Source organism: Mustela nigripes, chromosome 5 (genome assembly GCF_022355385.1).
Source record: "Mustela nigripes isolate SB6536 chromosome 5, MUSNIG.SB6536, whole genome shotgun sequence".
Taxonomy (NCBI): Eukaryota; Metazoa; Chordata; class Mammalia; order Carnivora; family Mustelidae; genus Mustela; species Mustela nigripes.
The window spans coordinates 132,849,282-132,875,691 of record NC_081561.1 but is presented as its reverse complement, the minus strand read 5'-3'; positions in this window follow the sequence as shown (position 1 = coordinate 132,875,691).

Here is a 26,410-nt window from a genome sequence, read left to right as displayed (position 1 = left end):
ATAAAATGCAAAAAAGGGTTAAATTATTATAGTGATAGTGGGCATCCTACTTTATTCCTGACTTTATAGGATATACATCTAGAAGTAACTAGTGTGACTAAGCTGGGATTTTTATTTATATCTGCCTTAATGCCAAGACCAAGTTTCTTTCTGCTATGATATACTAACTCTTCATAAATCTTTATTCTTAAGAGAAAATGTACATTTACATATTCTATAAAAATATGTATCTGTAAAACATTATAATGATAAAAGTAGTCAAATAACAAAACTTGAACACAATTTAGTATATACATAGGGATATTAAAAATTGTTTTTAAATTTAATTGAGTCTGAGGTACAAAGCATTGAATTTTATAATCGTCTTTATTTCCTAATATTCACCTAAAATGCTAATTTCTTATATATTTTACCTACAAATATTTCTGTGATATTTATAGATAAAGATTTGAAGATTGTGACTGATTGTATTTTCCAAGATTGTAGTGATAAAATCTCCTCTCACATGCTAGTCTACGATGCAGCCTAGCCGTTCCTTTATTAAGAAGTGGCTAATTTAGTTCCCCTTGGCCAATAGAGTACTGTGGAAATAACACTGTGACTTTTGAGGCTGGGTCATAAAAGATATTGCAGCATCTGGTGTATTCATCTGAACTCTGGTACTTGGGGCTCTGAGTTACTATGTAAGGAGTCTGAGTGCTTTGAGATTGACATTCTATGAAGAAATCAACTACCTGGACAGACCACATGGAATTGCTCTAGTTGGAAGCCCTAGCCTTCAAGTGACCAGACTAGGCACCAGACAGGCTACGTAAGCAAATTTTAAGATGATTCCGGTCCCCAGCCCTCAAACCACTTATAGGCTTTGAATTTTTCCCTAGGCCTCTGAGACTATGGAGCACTGACATATTTTCCCTGGATTCCTGACCCACTGAGTCCATGAGCACATACAGTGTTGAACTTTTCTTAAGGACTGTGCTTTGGAAAAGAGTAATGGTTAACAAATCTCACCCTTTTGTGTTCTGGGAAGTGTTTTTTTTTTTTTCATGGATGTTTGGTGTTTTTCTCTTTGTTTGGTTTTATTTGCTTGCCTTCTGCTGTGAACGAATTATTACCTATGACAAGGCTAGACACAGATCCTCCAAATTCCCATTCTTTGTCTTATAAATGATTAGCTGAATTCTTTTTTTTTTTTTAAGATTTTATTTATTTATTTGACAGACAGAGATCACAAGTAGGCAGAGAAGCAGGCAGAGGGAGACGAGGAAGCAGACTCCCTGCTGAGCAGAGAGCCCGATGTGGGACTCGATCCCAGGACCCTGGGATCATGATCTGAGCCGAAGGCAGAGGCTTTAACCCACTGAGCCACCCAGGCGCCCCTGATTAGCTGAATTCTTTATCTTCACTGATGAATATGGACAAAACGCCTGTTGACTTGACTTGACTAAAGTTTTTAGTCAAGTTCCTCTCATTTCCCCAGGCCTTAGAACTATTGCCTATCTTTGAGCTTAATCAAGCACTGGAAAATGGAGTGACCCTCCCTTAATGGCCCCTCTTGATCATCTGATGACCGTGGAGAAAAGTATTTCCTTTTCAACTGCCTCATTACATCACCTGCTCACTCCATTCCCTCACACTCAGCTCTTTCCACTGGGTTGTTTTACTTCTCCTGGTGAAGGAAATCCCTTCATGGAAGACATTTTCAGAGCCTTCTTTTTACTGCATGAACTCCCTTCCTTGTGTTTTTGCAAGAGTCCGCTTCTCATAGTTTCTCCTTACTAATGTAAGGATGCACCTTTTTTTCTTTGACAGGCTCATAAAATGATTAATTTAATCAGCTATTTGGTTAATTGATGACTGGTTTTTAAGTTTTTCCCAATTTTTTCAAAGGAAAGCAAAAGTTTTATCAGTGTTGACTCAAAAATTAAGCACCATGGGCAGAGTTTATTTAACCAAAAAATTATCAGAAATGTTTTGACTCAGATATTTACTAAATAAGGATTTGAATGACTTTTAAAGTTTTTGGGTTTTGAGTGTATGGAGTATTTCCTTGATATATTCTAGAAATCTTCAGAATTTTCACTGTAGCTGAGTATGTACTAATGAATTTTGTTTAGGTCCATCGAAAGTGTTATCTATTAGTAGATACAACAAGATGTAAACTGTGTAAGGAATGTGTTATAGAAACTTGATTTTTAAGACTGTATATTCAGATGCAGAAGAAATATACTAACTGAGCATTGATTTGTGTTAGATCTTTCACATTCATTACCTCATTTAGCCCACAAAACAACAGAGAGAGAAATGTATTTTTAATTACATTTCTATAGATGATAATTGAGTTGCTTTTTTGAAATTATCTTCATGATAATTGAGTTGCTTTTTTGAAATTTTTGTTCTCTTTAAAAATAAAACTAATCCTTTGCATCAGAGACAAACACAAAATCAATACTATGGAAATGGAAAAGCATTTCCTTAATGTTTTCATGGCAAAGATAAGAGATGACTTTATCTTATCTGTCCATGTTTTTTTACTTGGTGACAACTAAAATTGTATGAAGAGACAAAGAATTGTGGTCCACACACATGCTTAGTTAGGTAAAGGGACAGTGATAAGGGTTTTGAATCTGGATTGCACACTCATTAGCATGATGGCCTTTGGCAAATTTCCTGTCCCTGAAGTTCAGTTGGCTGTGTCTCCTGTATCTAGCTGTGAGATGGAGATGCGAATTTCTGATTGTAATTCCTGAATATTTTAAGGTTAAAATTAGATAATGTGCTATAGAGTTCTTGGAGACCAGAGGGCTTTACAAAAGCAATGCATGTAAAATCCAAACTTTGCAAGAACAATGCATGTAGTATCAGAACATGATCACATATATTCTTTCACTTGATCTTAACTTCCAAACCATATTTTCTGAAATGGTCCTACCTAGAATGTTCCTCAGCTATGAATACAAAAGGCATATCCTGATTTCAAGATCTTCTTCAGACTACAGATCTTCATTCAAACTTTTTTCTAATCTTGTTAGCTGTAGGTACTCCCTCCATCCTTAAAACATTTCTATGGCAATCTGTATTCTTTTTTATGATATTGCTTAGCAATTATATTTGTGGTTTACAAGTGCTAACTTAAAACAGAACAAAGTACAATTTTATTTAAGTAAGAAAAAAAAAAAAGGTTTCATTTGGGAATAGCAGAGGAGTTGTAATTTAGGACATGCAAGCTATGGTGAACCATAGCCCAGCCCAAAGAGATAAGGGAAAGGTCAATTTATTAGGTTTTAGGAAGAAATTGGGGAGGGTTGTTCTGAACAAAATCTTATTAGAGAAGAACAAGAGTTCAAGGTAGCAGGGATTTCTCATTGGCTGCGAGTGGTGGTTAGCGTGTTGTTACTAGGGCAGAGAGGGATCTTCCTTCTTTTTCTTCAAGGCAGGAGATAAATTCCTATGTGAAAATTCCTTTGTCAGAATAATTATCTTCCTTCTGGCTGGTTTTGCAGGCTGCAAAGAGTGGCAGTTGGGTAAGAGCTCCCCTTTCAGGGCTCCTGACTCCATTTTAAAGAGGTTTCCTTATTTATTTTCACATGGGTCACTCTTCATGTCTAGATAGCTAACTCTTGGAGCAAAAAGACTGCTTCCTCTTTCCTGAAGCTTCTGTACTACCTTGCCCTCTTCTTTGCAGAGAGTAGGAAGCTCAACGTAAAATTTCTTTAAATTGAATTCTATAAAACAATTATTAATATTAATGATCTTCCTCTGAAATATGAGAATAGCAACTTTTGGCATTGTACGTAAAGAATATAGGGTAAATAATAAAATGAAGGTTAGTAAGGTTCTGTGTCTGATTTATCACTATTGTGAAATAATCTCAATTAATTTGATTACATCCATATTCCTTGACATGTTGTTATAGTATTTTATGTCCCCGTTAATGAAGTTTTATCTTTGCAAAGTAATAAAAAATATACCCTGTGATCTCAGGGTATATTTTATTAATATTCCTCTTTAAAGAAGATCTAAATTACATCGATTTCTTGACATCAGTAGTATATTTTACTCAATTTCTATTATTAGTTCCTTCAGGGTTATTCTCATCAAAAGAAGTGGTTGAATCTCTTTTTTTCCTCGAAGGGTTTAACAGTCCTTAGTGCCATTAGTGGATACTTTGTTGTCTATTCCCAAGGAATACTAACTTGCTCAGCACCCAGAGTGAATTACCTGAGGACAACCAGCTCTTTTGATGTAATTCTCTTTCTTTTTATCCTTTCTTTCAGCTAGAAAACTTAGAAGGAAATGGAACATGGTACAGTTTTAGTTGTTAATTAGCTGGCTGCTTATGATAACAGAGCCAAAGGGTTTCTTTGGTGGAGGAACCTTTTTCTTCCACTCATGGCTGAGGTCACTTAACCCGTATTTAACCTGATTTATGCAGGACGTGACTCAGTGACACCATGCATTACATAAAATGTCTTGTGAAATGAACATATCTGAATATACCACCAGCCTTGTGGTATGTGAAAATTTTTATTTAACCCTTTATATGCAATCTTAGAAAAATCAGTGGTGGCTGGAACCATCTTCAGCCTTTGTGGGAAAGGTAAGTATTATAGATTGAATGTTTGTGTACCACCTACCCCAAGTATTAGGTGTACCACCTAATCCCCAATGTGATAGTCTTTGGGGGTGAGGCTTTTGGAAAGTGATTACATCATAAGGGGAGAGTCTTCTAAAAGAGATCCCAATTGCTCCCTTACCCCTTGTGCCATGTGAGGACATAACAAGAAGATGGCTGTCTGTGATCCAGGAAGAGAGTTCTCACCAGACACCAAATCTGCCAGCCAGCTTATCTTGGACTTTCCAGCTTCTAGCACTACCAGCACTGTGAGAACTCAATTTCTGTTGATTATATACCACCCAATCTATGGTATTCAGTGATAGCAGCCCAAACAGTATAAAAGAGTAAGTCTAGGGCTGGGTCATCAACAAGTACAGCAAATTGGTTCTGCACCAAATTTCCGATTTATGTGGAATATCTCCATGATACCAGGTAATTTTCAGATAACAGCAGGGTGTCCTACAACTCAGGTCAATTCTGATACTACCTACCTGGAGTGCACAGGTAAAGGACTCAGTCTTACAAACCACCTCCTTACTCCCTTCCCAAACAACACACTTCAGACACCTGTTGCAAGCCCAGATTCTCTGACTGAGATTTATAGATAAACGGTTCCAGGGACCCCCCTCCAACAAAGGATGCCAATCACAAGTCTATATTGTTACTTATACTTTTGACAGACCGGCTTTTTTAAGCAGTTGTTTTCATAATTCCCTTCTTGGGTTCAGTTAATTTGTTAGAGTGGCTCACAGAACTCAAGAAACATCTTACTAGATCATGGGGTTATTATAAAAGGATATGGGCAGCAATAGGCAGATGGAAGAGATGCAGAGGGCAAGGCTTGTGGGAAAGGGTGTGAAACTTCAAGGGCCTCACAGCATGCCACTCTTCCCAAATCTCCATGTGTCCACCAACCCAGAAGCTCTCTGACTCTCACTCTTTTGGGGTTTTATGGAAATCTCATTACATAAGCAGGATTGATTAAATCATGGCTTTTGGTGGTTCAACTTAATCTTAAGTCCCTCTCCTATCCCTGGAGGAGGTGCTAATCACACAGTTGACTCCTCTGATAACCAGCTCTCTCCTTAGGCGTGGCCCAAAAGTCGCCTCATTAACAAAAAAAGACACCTTTATTGTTCTCATCACCTGTGAGATTTTGAAGTATTTAGGAGCTCAGTGTCAGCATTGGGTAGGAAGACCAAATCTATGTTATTATAAATCACATTATCTCATACAAGAAGTAGATTGTGGGAGAAAGAGAATGCGAAAGAATTCTAGTAAGAAGGATATAAGGGTTGGAACAAAATACAAATTGCAGATCTCAAGGAAAGTGGTTTGACTGACAGAAGGTCATATTGGTTATAATAACGCTGTCTACTGTGTTTTCTGGAATCATCTTTATGATTCCAATTCCAATTATTCTTCTGCAATGTTGTCATGAAATTTTAAAGTTCTACCCTGTTTTCTATTACTCCTACCACACCAGCTAATTCCCTTAAAATGCCCACTTTAGGGGCACCTGGGTAGCTCGGTGGGTTAGGCCACTGCCTTCGGCTCGGGTCATGATCTCAGGATCCTGGGATCCAGCCCCGAATCGGGATCTCTGCTCAGCAGGGAGCCTGCTTCCCCCTGCCTCTCTGCCTACTTGTGATCTCTCTCTGTCAAATAAATAAATAAAATCTTAAAAAAAAAAAATGCCCACTTTAACGGCACATTTGTTTTAATCACTAATATCTTGATTATTGTTGTTCTAGTTTCAGTGACTGAGGTGTCCTCTTTCCTGTGCAAAGGCAACGAGCCTTAATGGATTCTCACTTTTTGTAGCAGAAAATCGTAATTTATTTTTTTAAAGATTTTATTTATTTATTTGGCAGACAGAGATCACAAGTAGGCAGAGAAGCAGACAGAGAGAGAAGGGGAAGCAGGCTCCCCGCTGAGCAGAGAGCCTGATCCCAAGATCCTCGGATCATGACCTGAGCCAAAGGCAGAGGCTTTAACCCACTGAGCCACCCAGGTGCCCCCAGAAAAATCGTAATTTGAGACTGCACTTCAGATTGCAAAACATATTTGTGTTTTTCTATTCCTTTTCCTTCATGCTGGGCTGGATTTTTCTCATCTCTGCTCTCATAATAACCTGTGCATTCTCCTCTTGTATGATTGATATTTAAATATCTATACATGTGTCTTTCTTGTCACCAAGCTCTGAGTTTCTTCCAGGGCAGATTTCTTTTTTCAGTCTGCAGGTCTAACATAGTGAATAACACATGGTAACGATCCACCTGTGTGAGTGAATGAGTTATTTGTTATTAAGCTATATGTTCCGTGTTTTGTAATAGAAAATGCCACCTTAATGTCAGAAACTGAAAGAACTTTTGAACCCGCCATGTTTTAATATTACCCTGCCCTCAATTTTTTCCCCTAATATTCTTAAGCTCCAGCTACATCTCTTAGCAACTGAAAAAAATGTGAAGCTCTATTAGTAAAGAGAAAATATTCAGACCTAAAAGACCTCAAATAGAAGATCAATAGGCTGTGAAGGCAATTATCTAATTCATCTGGGTCACCCTCACCTTTATTGCTAGAAGAACTGGCTTTATTTCAATTCAGTCATAAAACCAGTGGGTTATTAGCAAGAAAACAGGCAAGCAGTTCTTCTACTATAGCTACAGTTAAGAACAATTATGGTATTAAGTTCATGGATACTGAAGAGATTAATAGACTTTTCAAGGAGTTTTATGGACAATTATATATGAATGATAACAACACTATATGTAAAGGGAAAAGCCCATATATCTGAATTTTCTTAAATGTGAACAAATTTTAGAAGGAAAAGAAACCTTCTTGAATAAAGCTATTCTTCCTACTTAAAACTGCCAGAGTCCTAAAAAAGTCTAGGTAAGGTCAGGATGCAGGCAGCTCCATTAATGCTTTGCATTAAAGGTTTCATTAATCTTTTATAGATTGTATGATAATAAGACTATTTTATCTCAAATGATCCTGGCCTGGGTTTTGCTTGACACGTGTTTTATTAAGTGCTCTTATCTGCCATCTTAATAATCCAGTGCTGGTATTTATTAAAATTTTTTTCGTTAAATCACATTTTTTTCTTGCAGTTCTTTCATTTGAAGAAGTTGAAAATATTTTATGGTTGCTTTATTAATATGTTCTGTCTTTCTGTGCTGGAGATGTATAGACAACATTTCTCTTTCCATTATCCTGTCACGCCCTTCTACTGTGTGTTACTTCTGGTTGTTATGTTTCTTCCAAGATAGTAAACGCAAGTAAAGGCTAGTAAAGGCAAGATGAAGATTTTTCTCTGATTGGTTCCGGGGACTACTCAATACTGCTTCTTTGTTTAAGGGAAGATGAAAGGAAACATACAATCCCCAGAGAATTATCTGGAAAAGAATTAAACTTCGAACCATTTTAAAGAACGTTGAGTGGGTTTTTTTTTTTTTTTTTTTTTTAATGTTTCAAGGATGGGCTCTAAACAAATTGGGCTTTTATTTTGAATGATGCATTTTGTAAGAGGTAAATTTAGTACGAATATCATTGGTGGGCTGGTTTGGGTGGCTTTGAGAGATTGTTGTACTCAAGTTTTCATTTCCCTACAGGATAGAATTCACAGGATAGAACCCACAATTACAGAGAGTAATTAGGTCTCAAGGAACAGATTCACTTTTCAAATTCTACAGATAGGTCTTATAAGGCATCACGACAATTTATTAATTTATAATATAGAGTATAACTTATTATTGAACAAAATATAAAAGAATACATAATAAAGCACACTGTCTAGAATATTACATGAAATAATGTATATAAAATTCCTTAGCTGGGATTTGAAGAATACATAAGAAATGTTAGCTACATCTGAAGTAATAAGACACCTGGGGAAAAGACTTTAATAACCAGAGGTTGTGTTTGAAGGGAGTAGCCATGCTGAGAAATCCATGAAAGACTTTGCTCTGTTACATGGAACAAATCTGCACAACACAGAAGTTAAAAAACCTGTTTATTTCTAGATTAAAAACTATTTTCATGTGTCTCAACACTGTTCTGATGATAAAAATGTTATATTAATTAGCTACTCAATCTCTTTTGGACAGTGTTATGCAAACATTGACAAATGTTTCACCCAATTCTCCATATCACAACACACAAGGAAATATTTCTCCGGTTTTCCTTGTCTGTTCTCTTTTTAAAAAATTTTCTTTAAAATCTTTCTGGTGTTGGAAATTTTATTTGCACCAGTAAGTTATTTCCAATTTCAAATACTGTATTAGTTTTGGGAGCTTTCCTATTTACAGCCAAGCATACCCATAGGACATGCATTCTTATTTGCTTCAGTCACAGGGGAGAGTCTCTTAATCATGTGGACCCCTTTTCTTTCTCCTATTCTTGTCTTTAGATTGGGGATAAAGATTTGCTCTTGGTTCAAAACTGTTTCAGTGATCTTCCAGCAGATATCATTTTATCACCTACCTACCTCCTAACAACCCCAAAGCATTAGAAATAAAACACTCATTCCCTACAGGCATAGCTGTGTGCAATCCCTAAACCAGAAAGAAACAACAGTGCTTGGTTCCATATTAGAAACTCCATCTTCAGAGAGTTGGGGGATCCTAGAAGATGGCAACTGGTTCTATGCCACTGCTCCTTGCTCTCTTCTAAAAATAGATCTCCCTATTTACTCACCCTTTACCATATGGCAGACTATCTGCTTAGGCTTCTAATTCCATTTGGATTTGAGACCTCATCCTGGTTCCCCTTTCTTTAGTTCTTGATATAAACTTTATTTCCATGTTAAGGAATTGAACCTATAAATTAAAAAAAATAATAATTAGTTTAAAGTAAACTCTACACTCAACATAAGGCTCAAACTCACAACCCCGAGATCAAGAGTTGCCTGCTCTACTGACAGAGCCAGGCAGGTGTCCCTGAACCTGGAACTTTCTTGTTCCATACCTTGGATGCCTACCCCAAACTGAGATTTTCTACATTCCCATACCCCAGAAACTCCACTGCAGTGCTCTGTTTCTCATGGGGTCCATCAGCCGTGGATGCCATCCATGTAAGCTCAAGCATCCTCTTAACATATCAATATGAGATGCTTCTTCTTTCCTAAGAGGGCCCACCCCTAGTCAATTTTCCTAAATTCTACCTTATGTGATCCCATGGGAGCTTTAGATTTTATGTCGTTAGAGCTCTGGAGAAGCTTTATTATGTACCAAGCAATGCTACCACATCTCTCTTGAGTTAGACCATTAGCACTCATGTTTTCGAAGAGGTTTTAGGCACAAACATCCACCTCAGTCTCAGACAGTATCCATGCTGTTGACTAATTGGAAGATGCCATATTTATTCCAACAGCAACTTTCTTTCTTTTAGTAGCCATATCTGTGGTGATATACTGCTAACTCTGATATGTGGTTTTACCCTAATAAATAACGTAGACAAACTTGCAATCCAATCTAATGCCATGTCTAGTGTAATATTCTAAAAGAGGGACTCAGATTTTTCTTTCGTACCACTTTTTCTAAGCAAATATGACAGGAGCAACATCAGAGCAAATAATAGTTATAAAATAACGTTTTTCTACAAATACAATTAAAGCCTTTTTAAATTTCTAGATCCTTTCTGGCCAACCCTATCTGAGAATAAATGGTTCAGGGAGACTGCTGCAATTATATCTAAGTTTCAAATTTTAAGGAGACATTAATTGTTCATTTAATCTAAAGCTTCCAAGTAAAATAAAACCCTTGGGTAGAATGAGCTAATTGTACAATTCTAAAGGGCCATAAAACTTAGTATGCACAGTAATTACCTGGGATGCTTTTTCATAAGCCAATTCCTTCATCCAGCCCAGAGATTCTGAGGCAGTAGCTTGAAGTGGGACCTGGGGTCGGGGGCGGGGGGTCGGCCTATTTCACAAGTAACTGGAGATTTGACACAGGATTCTCCAGAACCCCATGTAAAAACTGTATGGCATGTAAGTAGCATAGGAAAGGTAGCAAAGGAAGACAGAGAAAGGTAATCTCTGCTCTGAGATGGGATGTTTAGAAGAGTGTTTTTCGAGGTCAGTCTTCTGGTCAACTCCCATGTTTCCTGCTCTGAGTCCGCGGGAGTGTGGAAATGCAAGAAGGAACAGAAACAGTGATTTTCACACCGTATTCGGAGAAAACATTTTGCCCTACACCTCAGCATTTGGCATGATTGTGACAGAGTATGGCACAAAAGCACTTGAGGGTTGAGGAGGAAGTGATTCTTTCTACATCAGTGGGACAGCTTCTGTGCTTCGTGGTACTGGCACGGCGTCACCGATGCACCAGTAGTTGGATGGACACTGAGAAGTTGGCCTGCTGTGGCACGTTCTCTTGTGCTGACCCTTGTCAGGACTGTAGGAACAGAAGGAGTCTGATGTCATGTTGAAGATGGAAAGGATTTAATGACTTCCAGAGGTATTGTGGCGATTTCCTTGATGGAGAAAGAAGGGGCATGAGTTTGAGGTCTCACAACTGGATGAGAGAGTTAGGAAAATATTTCGCACACCTTAGGACACAGAGCATCGTTTCCTGAGACTATCTATGTCACTTGAACAAAGACATGTTTTTCAATTCAAACTAGGACAGCAGGCTTTTGAAGCTGTGTGAAGCTGAGCATTTCTAAAATCCATGAGTGTGAATGATTTCTATATACAAAGTGATATTCTCACCTAATTTAGGTGATTTCTACAGATACGTCATAACAGATTTGATGTAACTGTGGGGAAAATTCGGAGCCCTTCATACCTTTACCTAGTTTAGGTATTTAGACGATTATTATAATGCATGAGCTTGAAGGTATCTATAAAATCTGGCAAATGTGTTTGGAAGTCTGGTTTGTTACAAATCTGGGTCAGGTCTACGTGGGGACATGGCTTTGTTGCTTTCCTTTGTTATGTTCTGGCCTTACATCTCTTTTGTTAGAATGCCATGAGAAGCTGTTTTCATGCCACTTTCCTCACAGCTATGTTTCTCAAAGCATACTCTATGGACTACCTCATCACAGTCATTTACAAACTTTGTTAACTGTGAAAGTTCCTAGGCTCTCCCCAGACTCTCAATGAGAATGTTTAGGAGTAAGTTGGGATCTTTATTTTTAACATGCCCCTAATTGATTGAGTAATTCCTAAGAGGATATAAGAGTCACCGCTTCTGTTCTGTTTCAGGTCCTCTTGTCCCCTTAAGCCTTTGGAGCCTCTGATCATTCTACTACCCAGCGAAGGTCTTGGCAGTCAATTCTGTGTGGGATCTGTAGTCTCTGCTGCAGCAAACAGCTCTGCAGATTTGCTCAGCTCAGCCATCAGAAGCCACCAGGAGTTCTGCATCCTCCCATAGCTGTAGGATTTAGGGAGTTCCCTTTTGGATTAACTGATCGAATGGATTGCTTGCCTTTTATCCCTACTGTTTACCATGCATTTGTTGTCTGTGTTTGTACTCCTGCACAATATGTATTGTTCTATATACCTGAAATAAAGGAGCAAAGTACAAATCCAGGGTCTCTCAGGACACTGTCCTGAGTGTCAGGGAATTTCTTAGGTCCTCGGGGTCACCCTGAGTTTCTCATTCTTTGACAAGTCAAACCCTCTACTTTGCTTCTGAAGTTGTTCTCTGGTCTCTGGTCTTAACCAAACAATTTCATCCTCGGTAACGTAATGCCTGATTTTCCCTAATTTCCCTTTTAATGTGTATACCAATTTCTAAAACCGGGTGTTGATCCCGACAGGACTCTGCCATTCTCAAACATCTGCATTAAATTTAACATGCATCAAACAGCAGTTCGTCCCATAGGAGAACAGGAGTGTAGTTAATGCACATGTACCTGGAGAGAGGGCTGTGTCATAGCATTCTGTGATTAATATAGATGTGGGAAATAAGGGACAGCAAGGTGACAGGCAAAGCAAAACAGACATACTAATTCCCTTCATTCACTATCATCTTAGCTCTTTCTTCTTACCAAAAGTCATTTGTGCTCTGCCCTACTCATCCTCGGGTCTTTTTATTTTTCACCGATATTTCCTCTTTTGTGGGATATGGCTCAGAATGCACAAAAGAGGATTAGTGTTTTTTTTTTTAGGTCCTTCTGTACCCTAAGATTTTATGAGTCTGTGATTGCTATGGATGAGAGAATGACCATTGGAATAAAGTTGAGATATAAGGAAAAAACAACTCAGAATAACATAACAGATAAAGAAAGCTCTTTCATGCTGCCCTGACTATTCTTGAAGTTGCCAGCGACTGTAACAAATCATTTGAGGGAAAAAAGCAAAGAAAGAGAAGATAAGAGAATTGTACTGTTCAGTTTTCAGTAAAAAGTATTGTTCATTTTTTTTTTTCAGGGTTTATTTTAGTTAACAAAAATAGTGCAGGAACATACATCTGGACAAATTATCAAATACTTCTTTTTGACACCGCCTTCCTTTTCTCGATTTCAATGTGAATTTTTCCTTTTCATCAAGTGAGTCTATGAAATAAGGTTGCTAATTTGTTTGACTAGGACTCTAGGACTCATTATATCTGATGAAAAAGATCTCAATGCTTTGAACTAGCATGTTGTGATATAGAAAAGTCACTTGCACTTGGAGTAATATTTTTGGGTGATGTACTCTTGAAATGGGAGGAAATTCCTTTCATCATACCTGGCAGTCTTCCCTTCCCTTTTTTGTTTTTGTTTTAAAAAACTGGGCATCTTTCCCCTCAGTGGACTCTGATAACATGTCAGTGTGAAGAACTAGTCCATATCCTGGTAATGGAAGGTCTATTCTTATCCCAGCCTATTGGGAAATACCTTCTGACCTGTCACTCTTCTCTATAAAACTGAGACTAATTTAAAGATAAATTGTCCGGAGCTACTGTGAAGCAGAAGCAAAGATAAAGTTAATGGGAATGTGATTCGATTTATAAAAATCTGATTTACGCACAACTTTTCGGTAGCACATTTATAACATCAAATGAGGACCATCTGTACTAAAGGAAACAACAAATTCCTTGAGCTTTCATTATGAAAAGAAATCAAATTGTGAGAAAAGACAAGATATATAGGCAATTACTCAATATCAACATGGCTGACAAGCTCAACTATAGCTGGTTAGAAGAAAATAATTAAATTCCTTGAACCATAAGCTCGCTCACTTTTTATCTTGACTGACTGGGTGGGAATTGAGCAGTGATTATATATTGTGAAGCAATAACAGGCTTTTGTTACTGTGAACTTCATACTTTCAGAAGAGCTACGATGGTGAGAGTTACACTTGACTATTTGATGATAGTTGCCTCTTAGCTGGGACATTTATTGTTCACTAAGCATCCTTGTGCTCTCTCCCATTCTGCACTCTCCTCCAGGTACATGCAACCACATGGCTTTCTAGCCAACAGGTTGGGGAGGATGTGACCTTGTGATTCTGGGCCAAGGCATTTTGGATCGGTATAATTTCTCCACTGTTCTGCCACTGTGAATACCAAAGTGGAAAATCCCCCCACTGGGACCTTGAAAGGCATATGTGGAGAAGAAATCTTCATTGACTTCCACTAACCTGTAGATGTATCAGAGGCAAATCTTGGTTGTATGAAGCCACTTAAGTTTGAGGGTTAATTTTTGATGGTGGCATAAATCAGTGTATAGTAATTAGAATGAACACATAGAACTTGTCAATTTAGCCTACATACAAATTTTACTGCTCTGTTATCATCTGTTGAGGTATTTCATTTTACTTTTCAAAAACAGAAATATTTTAGAGAGGTGAAGGGAGTTGAAGACAAACCACCATTTACTTTTATTTTTTAAAAATTTCTTAAAGATTTTATTTATTTGTTTGAGAGAAAGAGAGACAGAGTGAGAGCATGAGAGGGGGGATGGTCAGAGGGAGAAGCAGGACATGGGGCGTGATTCTCCTGGATCATGACCTGTGCTGAACGCAGATGCTTAGCCAACTGAAACACCCAGGCTCCCCAGTTTCTAGCTCTTAATTCAATGTCATTTTAAAGCTTTTGTTCTTGTTTCAGAAGTTGTTTAATGGGATCATAGTTAATACCATGGGATACAGGTAAAAATGTGAGCCCTTCTACCAGGAAACTAATTTTTCTAGTAAGTTCATCTACTGAGCATTTTATTTCTTATGGTAGAACATCTTTCTATCAAATCAGTTTATAAGCTTCAGGGTTGATACTAGATTTTTTATGAGAGAAATAGGAGGAATTTTTTTAAAGATCTGAAAGTTCATAAACAGGGTCTGGGTTGTTATTTTCAAGCCAAGTGAGAGAATGGTCCTGAGAAATTTATTTTTCAAATATTCTAGTAAACATAGCTACTGTTCACATGTGAATTTTTATTCTAATGCTGATAGAGCTTAGAATTCAGGAAGTAATTTTTAACACAAAATCGAAAGTAAAAGACAAAATTTTGACATAATTTTGAGTGTGAATGCAATGCATATCCAATGCATTTAGTAATGTTAGGCTGCAAATATGCATTTAAGTCATTAACAAGTACTTATTGAAATCCACAAGAATATTAATTATTTCAATTCATCATCATCAAATTATTATAAAGTTAAAGTCAGGGCTGTATGTGCAATGATTCTTTAAATTTCATAAACATCTGATGGAAAATTTACCATCATTCTTCTTTTTTTTTTTCTTTTCAACGTAACAGTATTCATTATTTTTACAACACACCCAGTGCTCCATGCAATACGTGCCCTCCCCAATACCCAACACCTGGTTCCCCCACCCCCCCACCCCCCACCCCTTCAAAACCCTCAGGTTGTTTTTCAGTGTCCATAGTCCCTCATGGTTCACCTCCCCTTCCCTCAACTCCCTTCTCCTCTCCATCTCCCCTTGTCCTCCATGCTATTTGTTATGCTCCACAAATAAGTGAAACCATATGATAATTGACTCTCTCTGCTTAATTTATTTCACTCAGCATAATCTCTTCCAGTCCCGTCCATGTTGCTACAAAGGTTGGGTATTCATCCTTTCTGTACCATCATTATTCTTAAATTCAAATGAAAAGCTTGAAGCAGCAGAAGGTGTAGTAACTTGCCTTAGGCCAGTGGCTAGGGAGGGTTGCATTCAGGCTTTGAATAATCCAGGATGCCCAGGTCCAGAGCCCTCTCTCTTAATCCCTACACTTTAGTAAATTCATACTTGTCAGATATTGTACTATGCATGGCAGGGATACATTTCAATTACTTCATGGTACTTATGAAGTATTATGTATTATCCTAATTTTTTACAAGTACGAAGACTGAGGAAAAGAAATGGGAAGTAATGGAAACCTAATCCTACACCAGCAAGCATGGTGCTATGAGTTGATTCCAAACCCTGCTTCAAGAGGAGTTTGATTTTCAAATGACCGTGCAGATAAAACCCATCTGTTTGTTTGACTATGGACCCTAGGAGAAGAATTGAAGGGTCTCAGAAGAAAGGGGGTAGGGGGAGTAGGGTGTGCACTGGGTGTTATATGTAACCAATGAATCACTGAACACTACATTAAAAAAAAACGACATAAATTAGAATAAATAAATAATTATATTGCCAACTTCAATCTTCTTTCAAAAAGGGTACGTCTCTGGCTGTGCATTTTGTCAGGGTGCTAACTGCTCTGTGTATGCCAACCCTCCTAATCTTCCTAGCAGAAGCTCTGTATGAGCCAGAAGCCCCTTGAAAGGGGCACCTGGGTGGCTCAGTGGGTTAAGCCTCTGCCTTCAGCTCAGGTCAAGATCTCAGGGTCCTGGGATTGAGTCCCGCATTGGGCTCTCTGCTCAGTGGGGAGCCTGCTTCCCCCTCTCTCTTTGCCTGCCTCTCTGCCTATTTGTGATCTCTCTCTCTCTTTGTCAAATAAATAAATAAAATCTTAAAAAAAAAAAAAGAAGCCCCTTGAAAGCACTTACTCTGGGAACATGAGCTTTCATGGATTTTGGAAAAATTATCTTATAGGAAGTTTCATATGTAACTACTGAAAGAATGATTTTAAAGAATATTTAAATATGTAAAAGTATTCATGGTATAAAATGAAAATAAGAATAAACAAAACCCTTTCTATATTTTCATTGTTAGTGTATAAGAAAGCAACTGATTTCTGTACATTGATTTTGTATTCTGCCACATTACTGAATTGCTCTATGAGTTCTAGTAGTTTGGGGGTGGACTCGGCAATTGCATTACTTGGTATTTATTCCAAAGATACAGATGTAGTGAAAGAAGGGCCATCCGTACTCCAGTGTTCATAGCAGCAATGGCCACAGTTGCCAAACTGTGGAAAGAACAAAGATGCCCTTCAACAGGTGAATGCGTAAAGAAGATATGGTCCATATATACAATGGAGTATTATGCCTCCATCAGAAAAGATGAATACCCAACTTTTGTATCAACATGGACAGGACTGGAAGAGATTATGCTGAGTGAAATAAGTCAAGCAGAGAGTCAATTATAATATGGTTTCACCTATTTGTGGAGCATAAAGAATAACATGGAAGTCATGGGGAGATGGAGAGAAGAAGGGAGTTGGGGAAAATTGGAGGGGGAGATGAACCATGAGAGACTGTAGACTCTGAGAAATAAACTGAGGGTTTTGGAGGGGAGTGAGGTGGGGGTTTGGGTGAGCCTGTTGGAGGGTATTGAGGAGGATGTGTATTGCGTGGAGCACTGGGTGTGGTGCATAAACAATGAATTTTGGAACACACACACACAAAATTAAATTAAATTAAATATGATCCACAGACCTGTACCCCTGGGGATAAAAATATATGTTTATAAAAAAAAAATTAAATATGAATATTCATTCTGCCTGGGCAGTAGATGATGACAAATGTATTTGATAAGTTTTTTTATGTCCATTTTTTTGTTATTAAAAAAAGTATAAACAAAACCCAGAATTTAGAATTAAAAAATGAAAAACAAAAAACCAAAAACGTATCTATTTAAAAATAGATGCATAATATAGCACAAGTTCCCATGCAATGATCAATCTGGCAATGTCTTGGTGGCTCTCTGAGATACAAAAATGTAGCTTAAAATTTAGATTTTTTAATAGGGCTGCCATATTTAGGAAAATACAAAAGAAAACTGGACTCCTAGTTAAATTTGAATTCGAGATAAACACAGCCCCCTTTTAAAAAATGTTACATACATCCCACGCAATATTTGAGGCATACTTACCTGAAAATTGATTTGTTCTTTATCTCAAATTCAAATTTAACTGGGCCCTTTCCATTTTCTCTAGCGATCCTATTTTCTAGAAGTTTCTTCATTTGTACTTTTAATTCATAGTCATTGACCACATTCAAGGCACAACTTCCTTTTGTTGTGTTTTTGGAGTGAAGGTCATGTAGAGGATGTATCGCTCATTACTGGTATTTATTTACCTAGAACTGGTGGAGAAGATGGGATGAGATAGTTCTCAGTACTTCTTTAGTGTACAGGATACATACACAGGTAAAGTCGTATAAATTATTTTTTGCATTATTTTTCAGCTATGATGTATTAATTCCTCCTCTTTCTACTTATAAAATATGGACAAAGAGAGCTGAAAACCACATATTTATTAGTATTTCATATACATGTTCTTGAAAGACAGTGTAAACCTTGAAAACAGACACATACAGCAGTAGGTACTGTTAGCGTAGACTTTTGATAATCTTAGTGTTGTTTTGAGAGCATGACTGAGAATTTTGTTTACAAATCAGATTCTAAGAATGTCTCTTAGTTCGAATGTAAATGTACTTGGAAATCTTAACTGTTGTTACTACGTGCTCTTTCATTCCTAATAAACCACAAGGTAGTCCAAATATGAAAAGACTTCACAACAAAAGTTTGGAGGCAAAATGGTAGATGATCATTACCCTGGCATTTTTCTTTCTTTTAAAACCTGTCTCTCCTTTCCTTGTGATTCCTTTCCTTCTTGGGTTGGGCCATAGAGAGCCCTAATTGCTGTGTCATAGGTCATAAAAGGCCAAGACACCTGTTAAAGGAACATGAAATATAAGGCTGGAGACTCGTGGTTGTTTTGAGAAAGAGTCTCTGAGATGTGCCTTGCTCTTCTCTGGCAATTATTAAAGTCAGGTGACTGACCCTGTGACAGGAGGGGCTCCTTTCCAGTTTTCATTCGTTCTGACACATCTTCTTCTCTAAGTCCCTTGTTAAGGTATGAAAATCACTTGCAATGCTTTTTCAATTTTCAGTGGAATGATTGCACTCATTGCTTCTGCCAATGCAAAGTTTGTGATACAGAATACATTATGCTGCGTAAGTGTGAATTGTGTAATAATGGAAGTACATAAGGAAAGAAGAAGAGAACCACCACTGTTTCACTACAGAAGAAAGGGAAAGAGGGGAACGATCTTTTAATTCTAGTGAGTTTCGTCTTACTTCTTCCATCACCTCATCTTCTTTTGAGCTTTCTCAGGACTGGGAGAGGCTCCTAGTGGGCTTTCATCTTACCTCCACAGTCTCAAAACTCTGTAAATTTTAAATCAGGTGACCCTCACTGTCCCTTTTTTTTTTTTTTTTTTTCTGACGTTTCCTTGGTGGACTTCAAAATGGATTGACCCAAAATCAGAACACAGGAAAGTTATTTACCTAGGAAAAATATCTGAAAATAAAATTTCTTTTCTTAAAAATGGCAGAATAAGGGGTACCTGGGTAGCTCAGTTGGTTAAACGTCTGACACTTGGTTTTGGCTGAGGTGATGATCACACGGGTTATGACATCAAGCCCTGCATTAGGCTCCACGGTCAGCATGGAGTCTGCTTGAGATTCTCTTTCTCCCTCCCCTTCTGCCTCTCCTCCCCCATGTGTGTTCACACTCTCTCTCTCAAAAAATAAAAAAAATAAAAATTACAGAATAAAATATATCTAAACATATTTTTGTTTAACTAGCTGTCACAAGATTACCCATTATCTACACATTGCATTTCCTTATAATAATGAGTTGTTAGGAAGAAGTTTAATGATGTGGTGTGGCCTGCTTCATTCAGAGAAAAACGTCCCCAAAACAGTGTTTTAGAACATTTTCTACAAAAAGGGAGAAACCCTGGTCAGATACAGTATTTGTCATCTTCAGTAGGAAGATGTTCTAGGGCCATCTCTTCAGTAATTCTGGACAAATTGGCCAGGCAGGAGGTTAAATACGGCAACGTATTGATACCCATATCTTCTCATCCGTATCTAGATTTTGCCATTCTAGCATGTTTACATAAAGCCTTTCAGCTCTGAAAGCCTTCTTAGCATTAAGAAAGCTGTGTAAGAAGTCCTCCTCATTATTACTTAGAGAACTTCTTTTCTACTTCTCTGACCCAGTTAGTGGGCTACACTGCAGTGCACCTGAGAATGACAGAATCCAGGAAATTCACTTCTAAATGCATGGACTAGAGTAATCTTTTCAAGTCAGAGTACATTGCTACCTGGGGAAACATTGCATGAAATCATGTGCACTGGATAGCTTTTATGGAGCTCATTATCAAATGGGAACATTAGGCAGGAATCTGGCAGAGCAAATGTAATCAGGATTTATAATTAAGTGAGAACAGAATTGATAAACTTGATTATAATTGTAGGGTTTCTAGGCCCTTTTCCAAATATCAGCCACATGCACTGCAAATATAAAATAAGAATTTGTATAGGAAGAATTCTTTATTATGATTTCAGTAGCAGTTCTGGAAACTTTGACAGGTTTAATCTCTAACTGAAAATAATCTACACTCCTTCTGAAGAAAGTTTGGTTAAAGGATATTTCTTGTCGATCCAGTGTAGACGTACTTAAACTAATTGACATAACCTCAGATTACTCCTCAAACAAAAATTCATTCAGAATGTTAGTCTGGCTCTCCTTAGACAAAAGAATCTTTGGAAGATGAAGTCTCAGAGCAAAAGTTTGTTTATTTTATATGCACCTCATATCCTGGTTAGGCTTAAAGGCAGCTCCTCTCGTTCTTTCGTTGTTTTATTGCTGATCATCTTAGGAGTTTGGAAACAGAGATACAGATGTCTAGAACCAGCAGCCAGGGAGGGACCCATGGGTCTAGGGCATTGCCGCCACGGAGAAGGGCTGACAAGCACAGTAGCGACTGCCTGCTACTGCAGCAAGGGCTTGGAATTCAGGTGACTCGATGCTCGATGGTGACAGCCTATGGTATACAGCGTTTGCCGGCATGGAGCAGGGAGAGTATAATGGTTGAGAATTGGCTTTTATACCTTGCCTGATCTGGACCTAAACCCTAGCTGTCTTATTTACTAGCTGTGAGAATATGAGTGTTCCTAAGCTTTAGACTCAGTTTCTTCATCTTCTAGATTATAGAATGAGGCTATTAATGCCAAATTGAATGATTTTTTATGAGGCTTACAATTAACACGTAGACATATATCCCTGATATATAGTGGGTCCTCAAATAAGGGTACCTATTTTCATTTTTCTTATTGTACACAAAAGAGCTCAGCTGCTGTTTTAGCTGTGTATGTATCGCTGCATTCTTTTATAGCATCCTGTTTCCTCTCTGACTAGTATAATGCGCTCACATACCTACTTGTCAAGTTATATAAGCAGAGACTTGTGTTTTACAATGGGGATGGAGTAGTGAGTACAGACATTCTTTGTAGCCCTGTTCTTAGGTGAAATACAGGAAATACTCTTAAAACTTAAGATCCCCATTTTGGATTGTAAATAAAATACAAGTTATTGACCACCTCAAAGTACTCTGACTTCAAGAGCCTTAAAATCCAGGATGCCTGGGTGGGTCATTGTGAAGCGTCTGCCTTCGGCTCAGGTCATGATCCCAGGGTTCTGGGATGAACTCCCCAGTGGGCTCTCTGCTTGGTGGGAAGCCTGTTTCTCCCTCTCCCACACCCTTTGCTTCTGTTCCCTCTCTTGCTGTGTCTCTCTCTGTAAAAAAAATAAAATATTAAAAAGAAAAGAGACTTAAAATCCATCGAGTGAGGTAGAAGCGGGGCACCCATGAAAAGTTAAAACTGGCAGAAGAAGACAGTGCATTACTGATGGCCGCGGGAGTGACCAGAAGTGAGAGAGCGACGCGGTTCCATGCAGAGTTCTGGGCCTGGAGGCTGGGGTCCTCCACAACAGCCCGGAATTTCAGTCTCTGCTGGGAAATGTGGGTAAGCAGGTAGCGGTCAGGCAGAGACCTTGTCTCAAAGAGACACGAGCTCACAACAGCAAACCAAGTTGGACGTTCGTGGTACAAAACAGTAACGTAACTGATCATGTCCATTTTTAAATCAGCTTAATAGAAATTAACCAGAATTGTTTCAGCCTCTCTTGAAAAAGAAATGTCAATTCGTGCATTTGAAAATATTTTTTTATGGCCTATCTTGGAAACCTGATACTAAAATAGAATAGTTTTTACAAAGAGAGTCCTGGCTGCTCTATCCTCAGCCTGCGGCGCTCAGATAATAGGATTCTCAGGCCGGGGCTGGTGGCGCTATGGTCACGGCAGGCAGATGCTGCCTTCCCTAGTGCAGTGGGTTTTGCTGTCTGTCACACTTTACTGATAGACTTCTTTTACCAAGCAAAGAAAATTTCATGGTGTATCTATTTTTTGTTTTGTTTGGCTACCAGGCATGGGTTGTTAAATGATAAAGAATGCGTTGATGTGTGTGTGTTGTTTGCCTTCCTATAGCTCCCGGGTTGCAAGGATCCCTCTCTATTATCACGGTAACACGCACATACACGCACATGTAGAATATACATATTATGAATAATTTGTTAGACGGATTCGCACATGTGAGGCTGGCCGGGATAAAAAGGAGGAGACCTTGGAGTTTTGCTAGGTCTGCATCCCAGACTGTAAGGGATCTGTACTTGAGTTCTTTTTAGATAAGTTTTGCATTTTCTTCAACATTGTATCCCAGCACCTAACACAGTGTTGGCACATGGCAAGTCCTCAACAATGCAGCAACAATAATGCAGTAATGATAATGAAAATACATTTTAATGTAGTTAGGTCACTGATAAATGAATAATAAAATAATAATTGACATTCACTGAATGCTTACCACGGGTGGATTTTGTGTAACATAATGTGTACCTATTATTTCATTTAATCCTGAGAAAACCTCTAGGAGGTGGGTAGTCTTTCTGACCAAACTTAAATGATTAAGTAACTGAGGGGCAGAGTGGTTAATTGGCTTGTCCATGGAGACATAGCTAGGACGAGCCAGAGGAAGGTAGGGAATCAGCCAGGTCTACCAGGGTACCCTGCGTTTAACCAGCCAAACCCTGCCCCCCTGAACAGATATAGGATCCATTAGTCAATCTACTGATGGAGAAGAAGGTCTAGTCCTATCGCTGCAACTTCTCTGGAAGGAATCCAGATAAGAGTACAAACAAAAGGAAAATTTAAAAAATAGTGATTTTTTCCCCAATGAAACAGTGTTACTATTGTTACTGAAAGTCAAGTTTTTTAAAATTTTTTAATTTTTAAAATTAACATATAATGTATTATTGTCCCCAGGGATACAGGTCTGTGAATCGCCAGGTTTACACACTTCATACAACATATCTGCCCTAATGTCCATAACCCCACCACCCTCTCCCTCCCCCTCTCCCCTCCAGCAACCCTCAGTTTGTTCTGTGAGATTAAGAGTCTCTTATGGTTTGTTTCTCTCCTGGTCCCATCTTGTTTCATTTATTCTTTTCCTACCCCCCAAACCCCCCATGTTGCCTCTCCACTTCCTCATATCAGGGAGATCATATAATAATTGTCTGAAAGTCGAGTTTTAAAACACTTTATTATAGGACAGTATACACTCAGTTTATTATGTTTTAACTTTATTATGACCTGGAATGCATGTTATTCATGTTGACGCTGCTTTTATCTCTGTGTATATGTAGATATTCATACACAAACATACACACATATGCATAAATTATTGGCATGGGTGTATGTGTGAGGGTTATGTATATAAAAAATGTGTATATATAGGAATACCCACTTTACAAAGGATATAGGCCAAGGGCTCCCTTTTAGGTGGCATTAAACTGAGAGGAACAATGAAATAGGGAAACTGGAGGTAGGAATATTTGTATAGTGTTCTGCGTTGGTTGCTAATATGTTAGTTGAATCTTTAGAGATATGAATAGACACAGTAAGGTATGTTTGTAATTACTCTCTTCTCTAGGTCTTTCTGTGTGAACAGAGGGGAAGTGGATGAGAAGGTTTATTTTGAGTTCCTAACATGGGAGCCGATATAATCTAGCAGGAGGTATGCCATTCTTCTATCAGTCAGGTGAGTGTTCATAGCATTTTCCCTTCCATATAGTTCTGCATCTCCACTGAGCCAAGGCCAGTTCAGTGATCACTCATCTGCTTGGCACAGTAGCTTGATATCAATGCCAGATTTTCTCTCTCCACTGATCTCACATGGCACCTCATTTGTATTTTTTATTTTCCATGAAACAATTCTACGTTGTATTAAATAGACTTGAGTATGGTGTTTATTCCCTCTGCCTGCTATTTTTGCTGAAACATTTTCTTTCATTTCTGTTCAGGTGATTGGCCAGTATTTGGTTACCCATTGGAGGAATAACTATTGTTTTTGACTTGGAAAATAGGAGTTCTGTATTATCCCATAGCACGAGGTTTTAAAATCTCTGAGGGTTACATTTTCCTCTAGCTTTAGAGCAGAATGTAAACTAGTTGGGCAAAGATTTTCTTTCTTTCTTTCGTTCTTTCTTTCTTTCTTTCTTTCATTCCTGTCGGATCATGGCCATGAGTATTGAAAAAGAAATTCTTCCTCACATCCTCTAGTTACTAACCCATTTTTCTTCTTCCCTTCACCACAGATCTTTAGGACGTAGGTGTCTGGGTCTCTGATGACCCTTCAACAATTGGCCTTTTACCCCCCGTGGTCACTGGCTCTGCTCTGCTCAACGACACCAATAATTTCTCACCAATTTCTCATATAGTCAATTACTCTCCTCTTTTTGGAACATTTTCTTCTCTTCGATTCCAGAACATTGCAGTCTTTCTGTTTTCTCTTTCATTCGCCTCTTCATGTAAGTTGCCTTTGCTGGCTCTGCCTCCTGGGCTTGCTTTCTCTCGGGTTGCTGCAGGACTTTGTCCTCTAACACTTCCTTCCCTTTCCTTCATGATCTATCCTCTCTCTTGGGGCTTATGAATCCTATAGCTTTCACTCCTCTTTGCATCTTCAGAATTAGACTTTATTCATGCATGGTCCATACCCCATTTCAAGAGTGAAAAATATCTTACCGTTTATTTGTCATCATTATAAGCTTCTGTGTTAACATGGACAATCAGAACTTTGGGTTTTCTCCCCAGACCTGCTCTTCCCTCAGTCTTTGGCATCTCATTTGATATTAACACAATGTACCCAGTTAGTTGCTCAAGGCAGAAACCTAGGAATGACTCGATTCTTTCCTTTTTCTTCCAGCCCTACATCAAATCCTCAGTAGGTTCTGTTGTCTTTCTCTCAAAACATATCTTTGATTTTTACTTTATTTCCAACACTACCTGCCTAGTCTAAGGCCACCTTCATCTCTTGTCTAAGTGGCTACATTATTTTCTTAATTACTTTCCCTGCCTCCATTTTCCTTACTATCACTCCCTAAAGTATTAGGAGTAATCTTTTAAAATGATTAATAAGCTCATGTCACTTCCTTGTTAAAACACCCCAAAGGCTCTCATCAGTCTTAGAATAAAATTCAAATTCTGCCTCTCCTAGCTTATAACATCTTATATAAATCTGCTCCCTGCTTGCCTTGTCTACCTCACGTCATATTAGTAACCAACCTTCTTGCCCCGCCCCACCCCCGTCCCCTATCATTCACCTTGGGCCACTATGATTTGCCACACTGGTTTTGCTCCTGTTCCTCAAACATACCACATCTCTGACTGAATTAGGACTTTAACACCAGCTATTTCTTATGTTTGAATGCTCCTTCACTTGATCTTTGCTTTCCTAGCTTCTTGTCACGAGATGTCATCTTAAATGTCATTGGTTCTGAGGATTCGTCTCCTCCCATGCAAACTAAAGTATATATCCGGTAACCAACTCCTTACACCATGTTAAATTCTATGATGCTTAACACTTTCTGAGAGTTCCCTATTTATTTTATATGATTTATGTATATTTGTTTACTTATTGTTTGCTATCTCTGTAGAACGTCAACTTCTTGAGAGAACAGACCTTACCTGTCTTGTTCACTGCAGTACCCAAAGTCCTAGACCATGTTAGAGTAGCTCTTTTATGTAGATGTTAAACGTTGATACAGTAAAGTCTTGTGTATTGAATTCAAGATGTTTTTGAATCCATCTTCTGAAGCTCTCAACATTTAAACCATGGGTGTTTGTTTGCAAAGGATTATATAGAGTTGGATGTTTTCTGGCAGGGACTAATCATGCTTCTGAGTAACACCACAGCTTGGGAGCTAACAAAAGTTTGCCTTATGTCTGCTTGAAAGAGCACTTACAGTTCTTGCCTCATGTACCCATAATCATTGGCATCTGGAGTGCAGAATGAGGAAGTGATGGCAAGAGAGTTGATATTCACTAACTATTATATACTAATATAATATCTCAGGGAAAATAGACTGCTACACACCCTGTTTCAAAATCCTCATAGTCCATCTCTCTAGGAATACAGGCAAGCAGGCAAACAAATATAAACTTCATTGCCAACATGCTGATACTACAGTCTACAGTTACAATTTTCTAGCTGTAAGAGTTATTTAATCAATAGTATGATCTCAAAAGCATTCTTAGTAAGAGTTGATTCAGATAAA